This window comes from Saccopteryx leptura, chromosome 1 (assembly GCF_036850995.1).
Source record: "Saccopteryx leptura isolate mSacLep1 chromosome 1, mSacLep1_pri_phased_curated, whole genome shotgun sequence".
Lineage (NCBI taxonomy): Eukaryota > Metazoa > Chordata > Mammalia > Chiroptera > Emballonuridae > Saccopteryx > Saccopteryx leptura.
In genome coordinates, this window is record NC_089503.1 from 192166312 (window position 1) to 192182874 (window position 16563).

The following is a 16563-nucleotide window of genomic DNA, read 5'->3' on the forward strand; positions in this document are numbered from 1 at the left end:
TCTTCCATAATGGTTGTACTACTTTACATTCCCACCAACAGTGTATGAGGGTTCCTTTTTCTCCACAGCCTCTCCAACATTTGCTATTACCTGTCTTGCTAATAATAGCTAATCGAACAGGTGTGAGGTGGTATCTCATTGCCATTTTGATTTGCATTTCTCTAATAGCTAAAGAAGATGAGCATCTTTTCATATATCTGTTGGCCATTTGTATTTCTTCCTGGGCGAAGTGTCTGTTCATATCCTCTTCCCATTTTTTTATTGGATTGTTTGTTTGTTTGTTGTTGAGTTTTATGAGTTCTTTGTATATTTTGGATATTAGGCCCTTATCTGAGCTGTTGTTTGAAAATATCATTTCCCATTTAGTTGGCTTTCTGTTTATTTTGTTATCAGTTTCTCTTGCTGAGCAAAAACTTCTTAGTCTGATGTAGTCCCATTCATTAATTTTTGCCTTCACTTCTCTTGCCTATGGAGTCAAATTCATAAAATGCTCTTTAAAACCCAGGTCCATGAGTTGAGTACCTATGTCTTCTTCTATGTACTTAATTGTTTCAGGTCTTATGTTTAGATCTTTGATCCATTTTGAGTTAATTTTTGTACAGGGGGAGAGACTGTAGTCCAGTTTCATTCTTTTGCATGTGGCTTTCCAGTTTTCCCAGCACCATTTATTGAAGAGGCTTTCTTTTCTCCATTGTGTGTTGTTGGCCCCTTTATCAAAAATTATTTGACTATATATATGTGGTTTTATTTCTGGACTTTCTATTCTGTTCCATTGGTCTGAGTGTCTATTTTTCTGCCAATACCATGCTGTTTTGATTGTCGTGGCCCTATAATAGAGTTTGAAGTCAGGTATTGTAATGCCCCCAGCTTCATTCTTTTTCTTTAGGATTGCTTTGGCTATTCGGGGTTTTTTATAGTTCCATATAAATCTGATGATTTTTTGCTCTATTTCTTTAAAAAACGTCATTGGAAGTTTGATGGGAATTGCATTAAATTTGTATATTGCTTTGGGTAATATAGCCATCTTGATTATATTTATTCTTCCTAGCCAAGAACAAGGTATATTCTTCCATCTCATTATATCTTTTTTGATTTCCCTTAACATGGTTTATAGTTTTCATTATATAAGTCCTTTACATTCTTTGTTATGTTTATTCCTAAGTATTTTATTTTTTTTGTTGCAATCGTGAAGGGGATTATTCTTTTGAGTTCATTCTCAAATGTTTCATTGTTGGCATATAGAAAGGCTATTGACTTCTGTATGTTAATTTTGTATCCTGCGACCTTACTGTATTGCCTTATTATTTCTAGTAGTCTTTTTGTGGATTCTTTGGGGTTTTCGATGTATAGGATCATATCATCTGCAAAAAGTGATACCTTTACTTCTTCTTTTCCGATATGGATGCCTTTTATTTCTTTGTCTTGTCTGATTGCTCTGGCTAGAACCTCTAGTACCACATTAAATAAGAGTGGAGAGAGTGGACAACCCTGTCTTGTTCCTGATTTAAGGGGGAAAGCCTTCACTTTAGTGCCATTTAATATGATGTTAGCTGATGGTTTATCATATATGGCCTTTATCATGTTGAGATATTTTCCTTCTATACCCATTTTGTTGAGAGTCTTAAACATAAAATTGTGTTGTATTTTATCGAAAGCCTTTTCTGTGTCTATTGATAAGATCATGTGGTTTTTGTTCTTTGTTTTGTTGATATGGTGTATTACGTTAACCGTTTTACGTATGTTGAACCATCCTTGAGATTCTGGGATGAATCCCACTTGATCATGATGTATTATCTTTTTAATATGTTGTTGTATTCGATTTGCTAGTATTTTGTTTAGTATTTTAGCATCTGTATTCATTAGAGATATTGGTCTGTAGTTTTCTTTTTTTGTGCCATCCTTGCCTGGTTTTGGTATGAGGGTTATGTTGGCCTCATAAAATGTGTTTGGAAGTATTGCTTCTTCTTCAATTTTTTGGAAGACTTTGAGTAGAATAGGAACCAAGTCTTCTTTGAATGTTTGATAAAATTCGCTGGTATAGTCGTCAGGGCCTGGACTTTTATTTTTGGGGAGGTTTTTAATGGTTTTTTCTATTTCTTCTCTACTGATAGGTCTGTTTAGGTTTTCTGCTTCTTCTTGACTCAGTCTAGGAAGGTTGTATTGTTCTAGGAATTTATCCATTTCTTCAAGGTTGTTGAATTTAGTGGCATAAAGTTTTTCATAGTATTCTACAATAATTCTTTGTATATCTACGGTGTCCGTGGTGATTTCTCCTCTTTCATTTTGGATTTTGTTTATATGAGTTCTTTCTCTCTTTTCCTTGGTAAGTCTTGCCAAGGGTTTGTCAATTTTGTTGATCTTTTCAAAGAACCAGCTCCTTGTTCTATTAATTTTTTCTATAGTTTTTCTGTTCTCTAATTCATTTATTTCTGCTCTGATTTTTATTATCTCCTTTCTTCGGCTGGTTTTGGGTTGTCTTTGTTCTTCTTTTTCTAGTTCCTTAAGGTGTGAAGTTAAGTGGTTCACTTGGGCTCTCTCTTGTTTGTTCATATATGCCTGAAGTGATATGAACTTCCCTCTTATCACTGCTTTTGCTGCATCCCATAGATTCTGCTATGTCGTATTGTCATTTTCATTAGTCTGTATATATCTTTTGATCTCTGCACTTATTTCTTCTTTGACCCATTCATTTTTTAAAAGTATGTTGTTTAGTTTCCACATTTTTGTGGGATTTTTTCCCTCTTTTTTGCAGTTGAATTCTAGTTTCAAGGCTTTATGATCAGAAAATATGCTTGGCACAACTTCAGTTTTTCTGAATTTGCTGATGTTGTTTTTGTGGCCCAACATATGGTCAATTCTTGAGAATGATCCATGTACACTGGAGAAAAATGTATACTCAGTCACTTTGGGATGAAATGTCCTGTAGATGTCTATTATATCCAGGTGCTCTAGTGTTTTGTTTAAGGCCACTATGTCTTTTTTGAGTCTCTGTTTGGATGACCGATCTAGAGCCGTCAGCGGTGTATTGAGGTCTCCAAGTATGATTGTATTTTTGTCAGTTTTTGTTTTAAGATCAATAAGTAGCTGTCTTATATATTTTGGTGCTCCTTGGTTTGGTGCATATATATTAAGAATTGTTATGTCTTCTTGATTCAGTGTCCCCTTTGCCATTATGAAATGGCCATTTTTGTCTCTGAGTACTTTTCCTGTCTTGTAGTCAGCATTATCCGATATGAGTATTGCTACACCTGCTTTTTTTTGGATGTTATTTGCTTGGAGTATTGTTTTCCAGCCTTTCACTTTGAATTTGTTTTTATCCTTATTACTTAGATGAGTTTTCTGTAGGCAGCATACAGTTGGATTTACTTTTTTAATCCATTCTGCTACTCTGTGCCTTTTTATTGGTGAGTTTAATCCGTTTACATTTAGTGTAATTATTGACACTTGTGAGTTCCCTATTGCCATTTTATATCTTGCTTTCTGTTAGTTTTATGTCTTCTTTGATCCTTCTCTTTCGTTTTTCTATCTTTTGTTTTTATTTGGTTGTATTCCATACATCTTTCCTCTGTTGCTATCTTTTTTATCTCATGTGCTTCTGTGGTGGTTTATTCAATGGTGGTTACCTTTGAGTAATGAAAAGGGTCCCTACCCTGTTCATTGTAGCGAACTATTTTGTGAGTACTTTTGCACTGCATCGTCCTTTGCTACTGTTAATCTCCATCTTCTCCTCCCCTTTGTTTTTGTTATTGTCACAGTTTAAATTTGGTTGTATTGTGTTCTTCTTGGAGCTTTTACTTGTGGCTCTGTTTTTTTTGTTCTTTGTATCTGATTGGAGAACCCCCTTTAGTAATTCCTGGAGTGGGGGTTTTCTGATGATAAATTCCCTCTTCTTTTCTGTATCTGTGAATGTTTTTATTTCTCCTTCATATTTGAAGGATAGCTTTGATGGGTATAGTATTCATGGCTGAAAGTTCCTCTCTTTCGGGACTTTAAATATTGGGGTCCACTCTCTTCTAGCTTGTAGAGTTTCTGTTGAGAAATCTGATGATAATCTAATGGGCCTTCCTTTATATGTTGTATTCCTCTTTTCCCTGGCTGCCTTGAGAATTTTTTCTTTGCTGTTGGTTTGTGTCAATTTCATTATGATATGCCTTGGAGTAGGTTTGTTGGGGTTAAGAAAACTCGGAGTTCTGTTTGATTCTTGAACTTGAGGCTTTAGTTCTTTCCACAGGCTTGGGAAGTTCTCATCTATTATTTGTTTGAGTATGTTCTCCATTCCATTTTCTCTCTCTTCTCCCTCTGATATACGTATTATTCTTATGTTATTCTTTTTGATGGAGTCCGATAATTCTTGTAGGGCTATCTCATTTTTTTTAAATTTTTGAGTCTCTTTCTTCTTCTCTCTATTGTGCCTCAACTTGCTTGTCTTCTATTTCACTAATCCTCTCTTCTATCTGACCTGTTCTATTAGCTAAGCTTGTTACTTCATTTTTCAGCTCATGAATTGAGTTTTTCATCTCTGTTTGATTTGTTTTTATAGTTTCAAATTCCTTGGACATATATTCTTTGTGTTCATTGAGTTGTTTTCTGAGCTCCCTAAATTGCCTTTTTGTGTTTTCTTGTATATCTCTGAGTATTTTTAGGATTTCTATCTTGAATTCTCTGTCATTTAGCTCCAAGGTTTCCAATATATTAATTTTTTTCTCCATAGATTTTTCCTTTTCTAGCTGTGTTACCTCTCTTTCTTTTGTCCATGATATTTGATTTTCTCTTCCTTAATGGCATCTGAGGGTGGTTTTGTTGATAGTATTAATGAGATTTAATAAAGAATAAAATGATAAAAAATTAAAAAATTGAAAAGAGGTTTTTTTTAAAAAAAATTAATAATGAAATAAAGAAAAATAAAATAAAATAAAAATTTTAAAAAAAAGGAAATTATTTCCCCCCTCTTTTTTCCCTCTCCTCTCCTCTTCCCTCTTTCTTGAGAAAATCTTGTGGTGAACTGTGAATTATAACAAACAATGCCTGTGATGGAGGGCCTGAATTGGGGAAAAGTAATAAAGGGGCAAAAAAAAGAAAAATAAAAAAAAAGGGGGGTATGGACCCATAAAAAGCAAATAAGGAAAAAATTTGGGTCAAGAATATAATGATTTGCTTTTAGGTGTTGGTTGTCTAAGAGTTATTATGAGAGGAATAAGAGGAAAACAGAAAAATGGGGGGACAAATTAAAAAATTACTATTGTATTTAGTGGAACAAGAACTAGATTAAATGAAGAGCCAGGGATGGGAGCACTGCTAGTGAGTTAAAAAGGTGAAGTAAAAAACCCCCAAAATGCCACAAACATAAGTTTGAGTCCCAGATAAGATAATTTGTTTGTTATTGAGGTTTGAATGAGAGGAGATGTAAAGGAGAAAGGAAGAAACTAATATAGAGGGAGAAAAGAAAGAGAGAGAGAGAGAAAAAGAGGCAACCACTAAAAGAAGAAAAAAGAAAGGAGAGAGAGAGAGAGAGTTAAGGGTTTTGGAGTGCAACCCTCATAGAGAGAAAGGAAGAGGAGAGAAAAGATAATGGGAGATGTAACACTTATGGGTAGTATAGTTCAAGGAGAGGAGAGAGTAAGACCGGCAGAGAGTTAATCGGCCAAATTGGAGGAGGAAAAAAAGTATCAAGAATGAAGATAAGTGAAACAAACAAACAAATATAATAAAATGGGATAGGTTATAAAGTCTGCAGATTATTCTTGATTTTGAGAGGTTATCTTCTTGCTTTTTCTTTTCTCTCCCTCTTCCTGGTCGGTGACTCTGTACCCCGGGTTCTGCCTCTTTGGCACGCTCAGGTAGAGGTTTGCAGTTGATAAGTCTCTATGGCAATGTCATGTATTGTGCTTTAGTCTCGTTGGCAGTCGAGGCTCATTAGCATTTATAGGCTCCGACAGTGAGAGAGTCCGTGTTCCTGGAGCCTTTCTCCTAGTCTTTCCTTCCTCAATTAGTAGCCTGAGAATCCAGCTATGGGGTTGCTGCTGCCTCTGCCGGGATAGTAAGAGGCTCAAAGAGCTGGCAACTCCCCACTCTATTTCCACTCAGCACAGGGCTCTGGGTAAGGCTCAGTCAGTCAGAGCTGCTAGCATAATCAGGCGGGCTTTCCGCCCACTCAAAGATCTCTGGCTCTGCCACTCTGTCCGGTAATACAGGCGGGTGCCCACTCCTGGGGCGCTTGGAGGAAACTCTCGCTCACTATCTGTGCGTGCAGACCAGGATATCCGGCCAGCAGTCTCACGCTCTGAGTGAAACCCCCAATCGCATGGAAAAATTGCAGTGTTGGAATTGGCTCTCTCTCCGTCCCCATGCGCGGCTTTTGCAAGGCGCTGGGGCAGCCAGAGATTCTGCTTTGGCCCACACAAAGGCCCCTGACTCTGCCCCTCTGTGCGATAACACGGGCGCGCACTGCCGAGGCACTCGGAGGAATCTCTCACTCCCTATCTGCGCGCGCAGACCAGGATATGAGGCCGGCCGCGTTTCCTTCTGAGTGAAACCCCCACCAGCACGGAAAATTTCCACTGTTGGAATTAGTTCTCGCTCCCTCCCGTGCGCGGCTTTCCCTGGGGTCTGGGGCTGCCCAGAGATTCTGCTTTCGGCCCACAGAAAGGCCTCTGACTCTGCCTCTCTGTGGGGTAACACGGGCACCCACTCCTGGGGCTTAGGAAGAAATCTCTCGCCCACTAACTGCGCACCGACCAAGAGATCGGGTAAAATGGCTGCCCCGCTTGTCTTTCTTTGTTTGGGTTTGGCGCGAGTGTTAGCTTGTATTGCCCGGGTTGCCACAGGATCAATTTTTCCTCGGCTTGGATCTCCGTGCCACAGCCTGGTTCGGCCGTTTGTGCCGCGACCTGGATCTATTCACCCCCTTTGCCCGCCTCAGTTTCTATATTCACAGTTCCCAGAGAAAGCCGCCCTGTTTAGGTTAGTGAGGAAGGCGGAGCATTTCTTACTCCCTATTTCCTTCGGGGTTTGGTTATATATTTAGCCAATTTTTCGCTCGACCATACCTTCGGGTGTATTGCGAAGCATCTGGAGGTTCCAAGTATAGGTTTTTCTGTTTCTGGTTGAAGATCTTGTTGAGTTTTGGGGGAGATTTATCGGTATCGCTTCCTACCCCGCCATTACTCTGACGTCATCTGGAATTTCTTTAATTACTACATTATACATATTTTATATTTACCATTTTTATTTTTTTCTAAATTATGTAACTATGTTTTTTATGTAATGTTAGCCTGTTCTCAAATTCCACTTTTTTTCTTACTATCATTTTTTAAAATATTTTTTTCTTTTAAAGATTTTATTGATTTAGAGAGAGGAGGGAGAGAGAGAAGGAGAGGGAGCAGGAAGCATCAACTTGCTTCTCGTATGTGCCTTGACTCGGCAAGCCCAGGTTTCAAACCAGCGATCTCAGCATTCCAGGTTGACACTTTATCCACTGCGCCACCGCAGGTCAGGCCTTTCTTACCATCTTTGTGCACTTCCTGTTGGAGTTCTCACACCCCTTTTTTAGTCAAAATGTCAACTTAAATTATTTGAAGGAGCAGATAATACAAAAATGGATTTTTTTGTTACCTAAAAGAAACAGTCCATTTTTCATGACCCAAATTTGATGTTATTTCTGACTGACTGAGTGGGGGAGATGGTTCTGCTTTGCCTGCTATGTGTTTATCCATTTCCTTCCTTCTGTCTGCAGTCTGCACACACAGTGCAGAGGCTTTCTAAGCTCCGGTAACCAGAGATAGGTTCAGGTGGTCCTGCATCGTTATTTTGTGTGATGCTCTGTATTGACAGAATTTTGCTTCTGTGCTGAATTCCCCGCAGGATCCTCTAAGAGATGTTGATGACGTTATTTCTTGTTCATACCCGGAGGCGGTGTATTGGAGCAAGCGGCGACCTTTTGAGGACACAGGCTGTAAACAAAAGCTGGTATTCAAACAACATTTTACTTTTATCCGTTTTGGTCAAGTGCCCAGACAGGAGGGTCACTGTCTCAGAGGCCATCATAGAATTATATCAATTCTTTTCTCCACTTGAAGTTTACAAAGGCCAGAAGTTAGCAGTAATTCGTTTTCTTTCTGCTTTTGGAGTGTTCCTGGGGTGCAGACAGACATGGAGCAGTTCCTCAGGTGTCCTGATGGTGGCACTGCAGGGCAACTGCTAAGGGCCCTGCACTGCTTTGAAAAGGGAGTCTCTGGTGGAGAGCTCAGCGCCCTGGGAGAAGGGGAATGAGGACGGAAGGCTGTCATCACCATCCTACAGGATTCCCATTCCTGAAAAAGGCTAGCTTCTGATAGTCATTTCTCTTTGGACTAAATCTTCCTCAGGAAAGAATAGTTTTCAGCTCTATCTTGTTGGGTTTTGGGGAAGGGGAAACATTTTTATTAGGGGTTATAATACTGTATCCATTTTTATTTTGTTGAGTAGACCTAATGGGCAGAGAGAATTGGCCTGGGCAGAATGGGGGGGGGGCAGAAGGAGTGACAGTGAAAGACGGGGCTGGAGACCCCTCTTTCCGAGCTGCCGTGGCACCAAACCGTCTACAGCGGGAGGCCTGTGCTCATTCACCTGACACAGGGGCGTCACTCTCCTCTGTAGTGTGCCAGCTCTGGGGCTGCATTCCAAGTCCAGAGGCTGGTCACAAGGGAGGGGAAGGAAAGAAAACAAGTGTAGGGGCTGGGACAGGGGAGGCCATCCTGGAGGTGGCATCTCAGCTGAGACTACCTGAATGATAAGGACTGATCCTGGGGAGACCAGCTGTTTTAGAGAAGGGAAAGAGAGGAGCTGCTAAAGATGAGAAAGAGAATTGAAGACACCTGGGACCCTGGAGAGAGGAGTCCGAAATGCCAATGGTGGGCTTAGAAGCCAAGGGCACCTAGTGGTGAAGGTCAAGGACCAGCCAGCCGGGAAGTTGGTCCCGGTACCTTTCAGGGGCAGTTTCCAGCAGGAGGATGACCAAGATAAAAGGGTGGGCAGCAGTGGAGCTACTCCTTATATCTGGTTGCCAGTCAGGATAAGGGGCTGGCTGGTGGCAGTTTGAGAGGATAGCAGGATTAATACTCAAAATTTTTAGTTTTCCATTGCTCTCTTCCTCTCCACCCCTTCCTCCTCTGATGTCACCAACTGCTTTTACAAGTCTCTCTCAAACTTCCCAGGTCCACTCATTGCATCGCTGTCTTGTCTGGAGTTAACAACCTGCGCGGACAGACCAGTTTGTCACATGCACCTTTCAGAGCGGCCAGCTCTCTGCTTAGGTCTAAGCTCCCATCACTGTGTCCATGTGCTGTCCTAGCCCTACCCTCCTTCCCCTTAGTGCCTCTGACCCGTCCCTTGTGCTGTTTCTAACAGTCTTAATGACCACCCTTCCATCTTGCTCAAAAGTCTTCAAGGACCCTTTCTCTTGGAAAACCAAAGTTCTTATCTTGGAACTAGAGGCTTTCTGTGCTCTGACCACAGTCCATCTCCAATCTTTCCACCTGTCAGGAAGCACCTTCACCAAAGTGGACTCCTTGGCATCCTCCAAATATGTCCTGCTTGTTAAATCTGTACATCATCTGTATCATCCCTTCACATTCGGACATACAAGGGCAGTTATCTTCATCTTCATCGTGGCCACAGTTGGTAACAGAGTGGCCGTGTCCCCATGATGACATTAGGCACATGCCTGCACACTGGCATGGGTTCCCTCTGTGCCCTTTCTCTGAGGCTTATCACCAGTGTGGCCCTGGCCAGGCATTCTCCCTAGTTCACCTCCTGCGCTAAAACACTGCCCATGGCTTCACTCCTGGGTTGCCTCCTCCTGGTCCCTGTAGCTGGAAACAACCGATTCTGAGCCTGATACTGCCTTTACTGTGCCCTGCGTGCACATGTCACCCGGCATACTGGCTGAGTGGTCCTTGCAAACAGGTTCCATCTGTCTGAACATCCCTCAAGGGCAACCTAAATGTGGGATGGACAGGGGCACCGTCCACTGAGCTCTGGTAAGTTCCAAACTCTGTAAAGTTCTCTTAAGTGTCCCCATGCTGGGCGTTCAGAGAGTTAGGGTCAGAGAGGGTTAGTGAACTCCAGGAAACTCAGGCCCCAGATGACCCACCAAATGTATACACAAGTTGTTTTCAAACTTTTTTACTCCCTTTTAGCAGTGAACAATTTTCCAAAGCAAAATCTGACATATAACATCAGTATTTTAAACAAATGAAAATAGGCTACTATGGTGCAAGTACCCGGTCAATGTGGCATAGCCCTCTCCACCCTGACCACTCCACCCCCATCCTGGAGCTTAGCTTTCTCTAGGATCTGCCTGCCTTCCCCTCCCTCGCCCCTGTCTCAACTCTGTTAGCTCTTCTCCTTTTCTCCCTCCGGGCCCTCTGAGCAACCAGGGTCCCCTTTTCCCTTAGAGCTTTGCTTGAAAGTCTGAAAAGCAAAGCCTAGAAACCCCAGCCTCCTGCCTTGCCCATCCTGTCATCTTTCCTGCTTTATTACTTTTTCCTTGGTGTTTATTACTCTTAATTTACTATGTATTTTACTTATTAATTTTATTTGGTATCCCTCCTCCCAGTAGAAGTTAACTCCACATAAACAGGGACCTTGTATGCAGTTCACAGCTGTATCTGGGCACCCAGGACAGCGCCTGGCACATTAGTGGGTCTAAATTCCTATTTGTTGAATGAAACCCCCTGGCAACTCTGGGCTGTCATCAGAGCACTTCGAACACTAGCACCCCACCCACCTGCCTCTATAAATGCCAACCAATAAATATGTGAGAAACCAAGTGAGTGGATGAGTGAGGTTTCCCTTGCCTGTGTTCAGCCCTGTGGCCTGAATCGGTGCAGATCTCTTACTGCCAGGAGATGTGGCTGCCAGCTTGGATTGAAATGCATTGTCTTCCACTTAACACCAGCCGTGGACACCCTAATAAAATTTGGAAATGGGACGCCAGCATTGCAGTTTTTAGCTTCCTGCTTGTCACACTTTCCACATCCCTCATCCCTAATTCAGTGCCTGTCAGGATGGCTGCTTCTGCTCTGGAGGCTGAGGTTTTCAGAAACTGGGACGCACCTAGTTTTGGTTGTGATTTGGATTGAAGACCAGGCAGAAGAGCCTCACCAGATTTGACATTCTGATGAGGCTCCCAGCCACATGTCCTGCTGCCCAGGCCGGCTTGCAGTGTTACAAATGCAGAGACCAGTGGTTCCCTTTGCAATGGAAGGGAGCCCAAAAGAGAGGAGGAAGTACTCTGAGAAGCTGGAGTGGGTTAAAAGCATCCAGTTCGTCTGTCTGTGCCACCACAGGGGTGCCAGGCCAACTTCAGTGCCTATTTGCCTCTTGGGTTCTCTGGCTGGCACTTAGATGCCACTGTTGGTTCTCAATTGACAGGTTGTCAAGATGATTAGCACCATGTCCAAGGCTGGCACATTAGCTGTGCATTCAGCAGTTGCTAATGGTTTCCTCCAGTCCCTTAAATGCACATTCATCTCAGATACAGGCGTGTGGCCAGGGGGTTTCTCCTTCCTCCTTACGGGAGTGGGGGGAGAACTCTAAAGCCACTTTTGAGGTCTTCCGAAGGGCAGCCTTTTCTCTTTTTGGGATACCCAGGTTGGTGTTGCCTCAAAGGAACCCACCCAAATCCCAGGTGGCATTTTCCTTTCCCTGTGTGTGGGGAGGGGGAGCAGGTACAGTGACCTGCTGCAGGGCAGAGGGGCGGTGAGCCATCCTGGGCTTCTGGAGTGCAGAAGGCTTTGTAAGGAAACTTTTTTTCTACTAAACAATTTCAGTGCTTCTTGCTAGGATGCAGAAGGCATTTTCGGAAAAGACAACATGAGCTGAGGTTGGAAGTGGCTGGTCAGGAGCCAGCGCAGAGGGGGGAGAACCTCTCCTGTCTCCAAATCCATTCCAGTCCCCCGCGCAGGTCCTCAGCGGTCTCAAACCTCTGCCTTGGCCTGTTCACTGTTACCTCTGATGATCTTTTTTTGTTTGTTTTTGTTTTTAAGTGAGAGGAGGGGAGATAGTAAGACAGACTCCTGCATTAGCCCCAACCAGGATCCACCGGGCAGCCCCCATCTGAGGCCTATGCTCAAATCAACCAAGCTGTCCTCAGCACCTGAGGCTGATGCTCAGACCAACAAAGCCACTGGCTGTGAAAGAGGAAGAGAGAGAGAGAAGGGGGAGAGGAAGGGGGAGAAAAGCTGGTGGTCGCTTCTCCTGTGTGCCCTGACCGGCAATTGAACCCAGGATGTCAATACTCTGGGCTGATGCTCTAGCCATTGAGCAAACCAGCAGGGCTCTGATGACTGTTTTCGGGCTGCTCTGTGCTATGTGGAGCTGCTGCTCCATGTCCAGCTCTGAGCCCTCCCTGAGTCAGAGGTGGGGCATGTCTGAGGATAGGAAAAACTGTCATTTCTACCTTTCACCTTTGGGCTGAGATTCTCCAAGGCCTTCAGAGGAGCCCAAACCCACTGAGAGCCCACGCCTCAGTCAGTATACGCAGTATAGTGCTGCATGTACTGACTGTGGGTGGCTTCCGTTTACTCTGTCTTAGCCTGGCTCCCTGGACGGCAGAGTGAGACACAGAGCCTGTGACCATTTCCTATGCAGTCCGATCCAGGGACCAGGACTGAGGGACACAGCTGTGGAGCAGAGAAGAGGGAGCCAATCAGAGGGCATGTTCCACCTTCTGGGCTGCACCTGCGTAGTTTGGGCATCAGGTAAGGGGTGGGGAGGAGGCCTCCATCAAGTGAAGTGGAGGGGCTGGAGGCTGTGGGAGGCCAGGCTGGGTCTACAGGAGGTCAGAATCCACAGAGAGCTGTGACAAGAGACAGGGCGGTCCAGAGGCTCTGCAGTGGGGCAAAGTGGGGTCTGATGCAAATTCCTCAACTACCCGATGAACTTCAGGACTGCTGTGTGCGTTTGTACATTGCACCCTGCCCAGAAGTTCCTGGCTGAGGGAGCAAGTGGCACATAGTGTCTGACCTAGCTCTTTGTGTACCAGGGGGCCTGCACCCACGCAGAGAAGGTGCCTTTTTGTATAACTCTGGGGCTTCTGCTCACCTGCTTTACCAAAGTGACCAGTGGGTCACTGATGCCACCGACATTGCCATGCCCTGTGACCCAGCCATGGCACCTCAAAGAATACCTCAACACCTCCTTGTGAGCAGTTTCCCACCTGCTCCGAGTTTTGTTCAGACCTGTTTTTTTGGAGGTAGGGGGTGTTGCCTTGGATTTCCTGGGCATGCTCAGATGTGAGGATGTGGTCCCAGGGTGTCTTCCTCCCCCGCTGGCTCCCTCAGTGCACTCCCTCCTTCCAACGAGTGCCCCCAGCCTGCCTCAGTCCAGGCTGTCTTTGCTGGGGCAGGATGCTTGGGCTTTGGCCATAGCTCCCTTTGGGCAAACAAGTCCATCTAGCTTATGGAATGGCAACCTTCGTATTTTAATTTTTAACTTAGGAAATGGAATATTTGTGCTTTCACTTAGCAAACATTCACTCACTTGATAGCAGGAAGCACTTTCTCATTGTGAGGCTCAGGGAAGTGACTTAATTTTCCGAGTTTCGAATTTTGTGTTCTTCGTTGGGAAATGGGGATGACAGTCACCTCCCCCAGAGTGGTCCTGCACCTCACACGAGGCAATGGATTTCAAAGGGCTTCACCCAGTGCCAGCGCAGAGAAGGTGTTCACAGGTGCGAATGTTCTTCCCTGCCAGAGCCCCCTCCCTTCCCCAGCCTCTGGGATAGCACACCCATCCGAAAGGAGAGCTCTGTGATTACATTTCCAGGCTCCACTTCCTACACATGCTTCTGTACCTCCTGCCCCTTCTCGACCACACCTCACAGGTGTGTTGGGACAATTAAGTTAAGTACTACAAAGAGCACTCAGAACAGTTTCTGACACATAGCTTGTTCAATGAGCAGCATCTGTTATTGTCATCATTATTATTCTATAACCAGTGAGAGGAAGTGAATTGAAATTCCACTTTGCTTAAGAGCCAATAGAATCTGAATTGACTTGTGTTAGTCCTTTGCTTGTGGGTGGTTGGAGGAAACCCTCATTATTATTGGAGACATGAGACTGAGAGAATGTGAAGTCCTGTTGACTCTAGAAGGCAGCATAGGTCTGGCCTGTGAGGAGGTCAGTGGCCCTGGCTGCACAGTGGGTGAGCTCGTCCTCAGGGTCTTGAACAAGACTCCAGTCTAAGTCCACATCCCACTGCAGCTGGGTCTTTAGAAGAACGATTACACTAACAAAGACCTGGAAGTGACTTCTCTGAACTATAGTTCTTCTGAATGCTGAGGATGTGATATATACTGCTCACAAAAATTAGAGGATATTTCAAAATGAATATGAAGCTATAAAATATCCTCTAATTTTTGTAAGCAGTGTACTTTTGTGATTCACAACCGGTATTCTGAGCCAGGCACACTCAAGTCAAATCTTACTTGTGACTGGTCTCTGGATTAGACTATCTGTGGCTTTGTGCAAATCATATAACCTCTCTGTTCCTTGGTTTCCCTGTCAGGAAGAGTGGGACAATAATGACACCTACCTTGTATGGTTGTTTCTGGGACTAAATGCAATAACATATGAAATTTTTACTACATTCCCTGGAAGGAAGGAAGTGCTATAAGTTCAAAAAAATTTGTCCTCAACTTGTTTTTGTAAAATATTTCAAAATAACTGGAAGATTGAAAAGAAAACACAATAGACACCTTATACTCTGTACCTAGATTCAAAAATTAAAAATATTTGAAATATTCACTCTCCATCAGTCTATCAATACCTCAACAAAAGTTTTTGCTAATGCAGTGTGAAAGGAAGTTGCCAGCATTATGGTGTTTCACTCCTAAAAACTTCATTCTGGCCTGACCAGGCAGTGGCGCCATGGGTAGCGTATCGCACTGGGATGCGGAGGACCCAGGTTCGAGACCCCGAGGTTGCCAGCTTGAGCATGAGCTCATTTGGTTCGAGCAAAGCTCACCAGCTTGGACCCAAGGTTGCTGGCTAGAGCAAGGGGTTACTCAGTCTGCTGTAGCCCCATGATCAAGGCACATATCAGAGAGCAATCAATGAACAACTAAGTTGTCGCAACAAAAAACTAATGATTGATGCTCCTCATCTCTCTCCGTTACTGTCTGTCCCTATCTCTGACTCTCTCTCTGTCTCTGTCAAAAAAAAAACCAAAAAAAACCAAACTTCATTCTGCTCCTAGGAATAAGGACATTCTCCTGCCTAGCCACACTGCTCTTATCACACTTAAGAAAAAGTAAAATAATTTTATAAAACTATCTAATGTTCTGTCTCTTTCAAATTTTTCCAATTATCCCAAGCGGAATGTTTGTATGATACCAAAGTATCACCCTAAGGATTACTTACTGAGTTCAAAGAGGGAGGGAGGGGTTTATTACTGAGAGATCTGGTTGTGTTAACATAAACAATATCACTAGGTATGTCCTGCTTACATGCCATCATGTAGAGATATTGTCACCAAAGTTTTTACCTGTAATCTTTTTTTTATTTTTACTTTATTTATTGATTTTAGAGAGAAGAGAGGGAGAGAGAGAGAGAGAGAGAGAGAGAGAGAGAGAGAAAGGCAGGGAGAAGAAAGAATGGGAAGCACCCAACAGCAGTTGCTTCCTGTATGTACCTTGACCAGGAAAACCAGGGGTCTTGAACCAGTGACCTCAGTGTTCAGGTCATTGCCTTATCCACTGTGCTACCACAGGTCAGGCTTTTACCTATAATCTAATCAAGCCTCTAGATTTGTGCTGTTCAGTATAGCAATCACTAGTCAGTGATTGCTATATGTGGTTACTGAGTCCTTGAAATGTAGCCAATCCCAGTTGAAATGTGACCTAAATATGTCCCAAGTTTTGAAAACTTTGTATAAAGGAAACAAAAACTATTTCATTAATAACTTTAAAAATATCAATTGTGTCACAATTGTAAGATTTTAGATATAGTGAGTTAAATAAAATATGCTATTAAAATGAACTTCACCTGTTTTTAAATTTTTTTAAATGTGGCCATTAAAATATTAGAAATTCTGTATGTGGCACCATTGTATTTCTATTGGACAGCATTGCTTGAGACCTAAGTCAGAGTCAAGGAACGGAGGAACAGAGTAAATCACATCACAAGGAAATGATGCGATAAAGCCAGAAATGTGGGGCATTCTAAAAATCTCTCCAAACAATGTCATGGAAGAAAGAAAAAGGCAAAGGGACCTTTCCAGATTAAGTGACTGCCAAGATAAAACAAGTATTACTTGACTCTGGATGAGATCCTTAATTAAAGTAACCAAACATCTCGCCCTCACTATCACCAAATAAAGTCATAAGGGACAGTCTTAGAAGTTGTTATTACTAAAGATAAGTGAGAACGAGACGGCATTGGGAAGCTATACATTTGATGAGGACCATCCAGGTAGCTTATGAATATGTTGTTATCAGATGTGGTCCTTATGGAGGTTTCCATGGAAACTGAGATGCTGACATTTTAAGATGTCATTCTAGTAGGTGGTCAGATGAGATCCTTC